Source organism: Acomys russatus, chromosome 6, assembly GCF_903995435.1.
Source record: "Acomys russatus chromosome 6, mAcoRus1.1, whole genome shotgun sequence".
Classification (NCBI taxonomy): Eukaryota; Metazoa; Chordata; class Mammalia; order Rodentia; family Muridae; genus Acomys; species Acomys russatus.
The window spans coordinates 59,747,541-59,754,452 of NC_067142.1; the positions used below are offsets into that span (position 1 = coordinate 59,747,541).

Sequence of the window (6,912 nt, forward strand, 5' to 3'; positions counted from 1 at the left end):
GGCACTAGCAGTCACATACATAAACACACCCGGAATATCTATGTGTCAGAAAAAAAAAAAAAAGTTAGCAATTGTCTTTCAATTCATTGATAAAGCAATGTAAGGCCAGATAACAGGTGTATCTCTTGCCTCTTTTATTTTAGGGCCTATTTCTCCTTCCTCAATCTTTTGCCTACATTAAGAGAAGTAACTATTTAGAGCTGTCTGGTACAATTTTTATCTAGCTATATTCACGCCTCCAACTCTTGCATGTACATCATGTCCATTTTCAAGCCTATTGACCTGGGAATAAGACATTCAGTGGTTAGGCTTTGCTCTGTGTGCAGCCTATGGCTTCTCTTCGGGGATTGTTGAACTGTCTTTTCTTTTTTCTTTTTCTTTTTCTTTTTTTTTATTAATTTATTCTTGTTACATCTCAATGTTTATCCCATCCCTTGTATCCTCCCATTCCTCCCCCCCCATTTTCCCATTATTCCCCTCCCCTATGACTGTTCCTGAGGGGGATTACTTCCCCCTATATATTCTCATAGGGTATCAAGTCTCTTCTTGGCTACTTGCTGTCCTTCCTCTGAGTGCCACCAGGTCTCCCCCTCCAGGGGACATGGTCAAATGTGAGGCACCAGAGTACGTGAGAAAGTCGTATCACACTCTCCACTCAACTGTGGAGAATATTCTGACCATTGGCTAGATCTGGGAAGGGGTTTAAAGTTTACCTCCTGTATTGTCCTTGGCTGGTGCCTTAGTTTGAGCGGGACCCCTGGGCCCAAATCTGCCTATCATATTGTTCTACTTGTAGATTTCTAGGACCCTCTGTATCCTTTTATTTTGCTGTTCTCCCATGCGTCTCTCATTTAGAGTCCCAATAGGATGCCTTCCCCTCTGTCCCAGTTTCCTGGTAAGTGAAGGCTTTCGTGGGACATGCCCCTTGGGCTAGTATGGATTGAGCTAGAAATGATCATAATGAGTGAGTTAACCCAGAAGCAGAAATAATCAAATGGTATATACTCACTTATATCTGCGAACTGTCTTTTCTTTCCTTTCCCCCAATGAAACAGACACAATCAAGTTTTGCTAAGTCTCTTACTGCTTTCTGTCTTGGAATATTTGTAGGTTAGATGAGACAGTTGATTGGCATATTGGCTTCTTTCTAAATGTATCTTTTAAAGACAAAACTTCTATCATTGCTAGGCATAAAGAATAGAAATTGGGCACATTGTTTTTATTTTCTAATCCCTGTCTAAATTTACTTAGGTTTGCTCAGGCAATCAATCAATCTGGCACCAGGGATTAAGCCCAGGGCCTTTCGCACTCTAGCAAACATTTTGCCATTTAATTACTTCTTCCACCTGCCACACTGTTTAAAAACAATTGTTTAACAATGTTTCTCATTGTTTAAAAAACAAAACTAAGTTTCACTATGTGTCCCAGAGTGCCAATGAGCTTGAATGGATCCTCTTGTCTTTGCATACTGATTGCTAGTGATACAAGTGTGCACCACCATATCAGCTTCTTCATGGACATACTTTTTAAAATACCTGTCCTCACCATGTAAACAGTTTTATGGTGGAATAAGACAATGAGTGAGGAATAAAGAGAAACGTTGTCGTTCTCAAGTACACTGTGAAAGAGAATTACTGAATCCAGTTAAATGACAGCAGGAAAGCAAGGCATTTTCCATTAGGGCTCTCCTGACAAATGTATCATTTACTGCATCATGTGAATGATTGTTTTGATCCCCCTTCTTCAGCACTTGTCTCTTGACACTATTCTCAGCCAATCACTCCATCACTAAAACAGCTGGTACTAATAACATGCTGGCAACAAAGTCACATGTTTGTTTTTATTTTAGTTGATTTTTGTTAATTCTTTTTAAAATGCTACTTTGCAAATATGACATTTAAATTTCCTGTTGTCACTGTAACAAGGACCACAAACATACCCTAATATCTCTCTCTCTTCTCTTCTTCTTCTTCCTCCCCTTCTCTCTCTCTCTCTCTCTCTCTCTCTCTCTCTCTCTCTCTCTCTCTCTCTTTCTCTCTCTCCCCCCTCCAACTCCTCCTCCTCCTCCTCTTCTTCTACTTCTTCTTCTTCTTTCCCCATCTCTGTCTCTCTCTCTCATAGTTCTATGGTCCAGATCTTTAAAGTCTATTTTGATTGGACTAAAGTCAAGGTATCAGTGCTTCTCTGTTGGAGTTGATAGGGTGAACTTGCTTCTTTGTTCTTCTCTCCTTTTGGAGATTGTTTCTGTCTGTTCTTGAGTTCAGAATTGCTGTCCATGTCCTCAAAGCCAACAGTATAATAGCTTCAAACTGTTTTCTTTATTCTCAGTTTTTTCTCTGTTTGAGAAATTACTTCTGTTTCAGGTTCTCCTGCTTCCTTTCCTATAACAGTGCCCTTGATTACACTGTGCCTGCTTGAATAATTCAGAATAAATTTCCATCCCATTGTATTTAAGCTATCATACCTTCAAAGGTTGATATATAAGCTTTGTTTTGACATATAAGATGACATTCCCTAGCCCTAGGGATTAGGATGTAGGTTTAGGTCAATGCTACTAGACATGGTATTTGGAGAAATGGCAGATATACTCAAGGATATACTGGCTTTATATAATTTATATATGTATATATCACAATAGCTTTTTCACCACTTTTCTTATTATCTTCCTTGGTGCCTCACAGAATCAATCCCAAGCCTTCCAAAATGATAGAATCTATACCACGTACTATAAGGTGAATAATTCATACATCTCAATGCATTTTATAAATAGTCACTCTATTAGCTCCAGTTCCCTGGAGATATTTCTGTATTAGAAAATAGTTGCTTAATACATATTGGTCTACTAGTTTTTTCACTATCTCCTGTCTTCCTCTAACTTTACTTCCTCCTTACCTAAGTTTCATTTCTTGGGCAAATATTTACCATTCCTTTAGCAAGCACACTTAACTACTTTGTCCACCCATTATTTTCTATACTTAACATTAATTTAACTTAGAATTAAACATACTTGCTTACTCCTACCTTCGTCCTGATGATGGACTATAGGCACACACACAAAAACAGAGCACATAGGCATGTTGATTGACTTCATTTCATATTTTATTATTGTTCATTGACTGGTTTCATTTTTCACTGGGAAAAAAATAAAGATGCCAGCTGGAGTGAGCCTCTGTAACCTGCCCACTGTGTCTCATATAGCTGTAAATATGCTAGAGATTTAACTGCCTCTCAAATTGCTTTGATGTATGGGTTTGGCTGGCTGCTCCTTCTCCGTCTTGATTGATTCTCCCCATCATCCTAGCTTTAAGTATTGTTGGTCCCTAAGGATTTATTCACTGCATTTTCATTTTCTTTCTAATTCATGTCTGACCATATACAATGCAACATTGGCTTTATATACTACACTGTATTTAAATTCTATGTCTGCTAATGACTCACAAATCAATATATCTAACTATAATTATTTATAATACCCAAATCAATATTCTCAATTATTTGGATATCTTTACCTGGATATCTACTGGCCATCTCAAACAAAAGCTTTTGAAAATGACTAGCTTCCGAGGTCCTGAAAAGCATTCAGGCTGCCTGGTCGAGAAAAGTCATCAATAATTTTAACGAGATAAGCATCTTCAGAACTACAATACCAACCAGCCATGAATAGGTGCCAGCTTGTGCAATAGTCGTGTAGCTTTTATGGGTTCGCCAGATGTTCTCTGCTTGGATCCCACACTCAATTTGCAGGAGGGCGTTCATGCCTGGTACTGTAAACACAGGCAAAAACCCATGACATGGAGGTCAGAGGTCCTAGAGTAGAACTTACTCTGTTGTTTGGTTAATTTGACTTGGACCCAGTTGCCTTTAAATATTTATGTTCGGGCCTATAGATAATTGATACTCTCAGTCTTGATCAGAGAAGCTGCTTTTTCTAGGGAAGAGAGGTGAATGAAGACACTTACGGCTTCTCGAGGGAATGAGAATGAGAGATGGTTGAGAGCTCAGCCCTAACAAGGACATTTAGAGTACCTCCGGGACAGCTCAGAAAACATTACAGATAGGAATGAAAGAATGCAGGAGATGGAAAATAGGGAGAAGGAATATTTTTTTCTTTTATTAATTTATTCTTGTTACATCTCAATGGTAATCCCATCCCTTGTATCCTCCCATTCCTCCCTCCCTCCCATTTTCCCCTTACTCCCTTCCTCTATGACTGTGACTGGGGGGGACCTCCTCCCCCTTTATATGCTCATAGGGTATCAAGTCTCTTCTTGGTAGCCTGCTATCCTTCCTCTGAGTGCCACCAGGTCTCCCCCTCCAGGGGACATGGTCAAATATGAAGCACCAGAGATCATGTGAAAGTCATACCCCACTCTCCACTCAACTGTGGAGAATGTCCTGTCCATTGGCTGGATCTGGGAAGGGGTTTGAAGTTTACGGCCTGTATTGTCCTTGGCTGGTGCCATAGTTTGAGCGGGACCCCTGGGCCCAAATCCGCCTGTCATAATGTTCGAGAAGGAATATTTTTTTCAACAAGAAATCTCTACACAGGAAGTGATAGGGGACTGTCTGTCGGAATATAGTTTATTGTCTGCTCCTCCACTCAGAACTAGCCCTGTGTCTGTCCTGTCCACACTTAGAACTTTGTCTTCATGAGCAGATCAATCGTAGAGAGGAGCCTTACAACTTCTTGAATCCCACAGCTTGACAATGCTGTCTAAAGAGCCTAAGATCAGCTGCTGTCTGTGGATAGGAGACTGATGCACTGACTTACTCAGCCTGATGTGAGGTGAGGGTCAGAGACACTAAAAGAACCAGTTGGGATCCCACAGTCTAAATGCCTACCTGTGTTTCCAGGTGAAAAACATTTACAAAGGGGAGAATAGGAAATACAATTAAACACTTTATTTCCTGTCAGAGTTGCCTTAAGACCGCCAGACTCAACATCCCACACTTTTTAACTGTGCGATTCCAAGGAGCACTGCAGATTTCTTCAGCATCTGACCAAAGTACTGGGGAAGTTGCTTCAGTGCGGCCAGAGAGGGTCACCGCATGCTTTCTTGTTAGTCCCAATCGCTCTATTTCTGCTTCTTCCTTGGTCAATTTGTGGGTTCGTCCATTTCATCTTTTTCATCTGTAGAGACTGTAGTCCAGATCTTTAGCATCTTATCCCAGAAGCCACTGGAAAATTTAGTTCCACACTGCCAGCATGCCCTCTGCAGCAGTACAGGGCTTTCACTTTGTCCCTCTGCGTTCCCTTCCCATAAGAAAATAGCCTGATCCATTGGGGCACTTGGTAGAAAGCCGGAAACACTATCTTTTTTCACTCAAGCTCCATCTTTCACAATATCTGTATGACACAGTTGTCATTATTCACTAAACTAAATTTTGCAGTGGCTCCTTCCAACTACTAGATCCGAGGAGTCTTATCCTAAGTACCAGACAGGATCCATTCTTCTGCCCCTTTAGTTGAGCTGATCCAATCATCACGGAACATGCATTGCTCTGTCTGGGGATTTGGTGTATTTTTCCATGTTTTAGAGTTCCACAACCTCTTCCCATTACATGTTCTCCAGTTCCATGTGTTTCACGAAGAACATTCAAAGAAACCAGCTCTTCATAAGGAAATTGAACTCGACATGTTTGTGGAGCTCATTTTTGCTTTCCAGCAATTTATTGATAATGTTACTAAGGCCAGCATCTTAAGAGGTGGAAGAGATCGAGAAAGGAGCATCATGTACTGCGTATTTCTTGTTCTTGGTATAGAAATGTGTAGGAACCAGGCCCGACTGGGCTGCCTGCCTGTCTTGCTGTTTCATGTCCTGTTTCTAGCAGCTTCTGTGTCTGTGTTTATGTTGGTTAGCTATTCAGGTTTACTGCTCTGAGAATGCACCCCTCCCCTCCTCGGGACTTTTCCTCCTGTGTGCAATCACCTCTTGAGGGATTTCACGTGCGAATGGCATTCCTGTTTTGCTGCCTATAAGAAGGCTCTTTGAACAATGAAGGAAAAAAAGCTGCTGTTGCTGCTCTCTTAGCATGAAGGACCCGCTGTGTTATTGTGTGTGTGAGTTAAATCCACAGACCCTCGCCCTTGACTCGGTACTTCGGTGGCGCAGGCGCCACAGAAATGTGCCTGGAGTTGTGCCATGGCGGAAAGTACACACGAGACTTCTACACACACACACACACACACACACACACACACACACACAAAGGAAGCATTGATAACCAAGTGGCTCTAAAGTACACAAGTGTGCCACAAGCACAGTGGAAGCTAGCTTCAGCTTTCTTCCTCTGGCTTCCTCAGACCATACTACAGGGTTCCATTTCCACAGGCACCCAGCCTGCATACAACAACTGCTATCTATCTACATCTGTAATCAGTTCGGAAGAATAGGAAAAGAGCTACCTTGAATCTAATTTTTTAAAAGGTATCCTTAAGCCTGATACTGTGGGAGAATAAATGTTAATGTGACCTTCTAAGCATGTCGCTGTCACTGCGACCATGATCTCACAGCAACAAAGGTTTCTTCTCTAGACTTGTACAACTGAGTCTGTCATCAGTCAGTCATGGGGCGAGGACCCTCCTTACTGGACTATTGGCTACTGCTGGATTCTGGGAGAGAGACAGTCATTGTCTTCAGTTATTGAGTGGACAAACACACACACACACACACACACACCACCACCACCACCACCACCACCACCAACGGACTCCTATGGAGAGTTCCAAATCCATGCTCACACAGACGGCCTTGGTTAAACTCAGTGGATCACAAAACAAAACAGAAAGGTGTAAATGTGGGAAGGGGCCATAAGGAGTGGGGGAATTGGCAGGGATGAGAAAGTGAAAGAGCCATCAAGCCCTTAGAACAAAGGCTCTTGTAGAGGTGATTAAGGGAGCCTGGACAGATC

General features: G+C 41.7%; 1 pseudogene; it reads right to left on the minus strand.

Annotated features, from left to right (window-relative positions):
• Positions 1-4,526: 4,526 nt before the first annotated feature.
• LOC127191112 (ribosome biogenesis protein WDR12-like) lies at positions 4,527-6,145 on the minus strand (annotated as a pseudogene).
• Between the last annotated feature and the right edge of the window lie 767 nt (positions 6,146-6,912).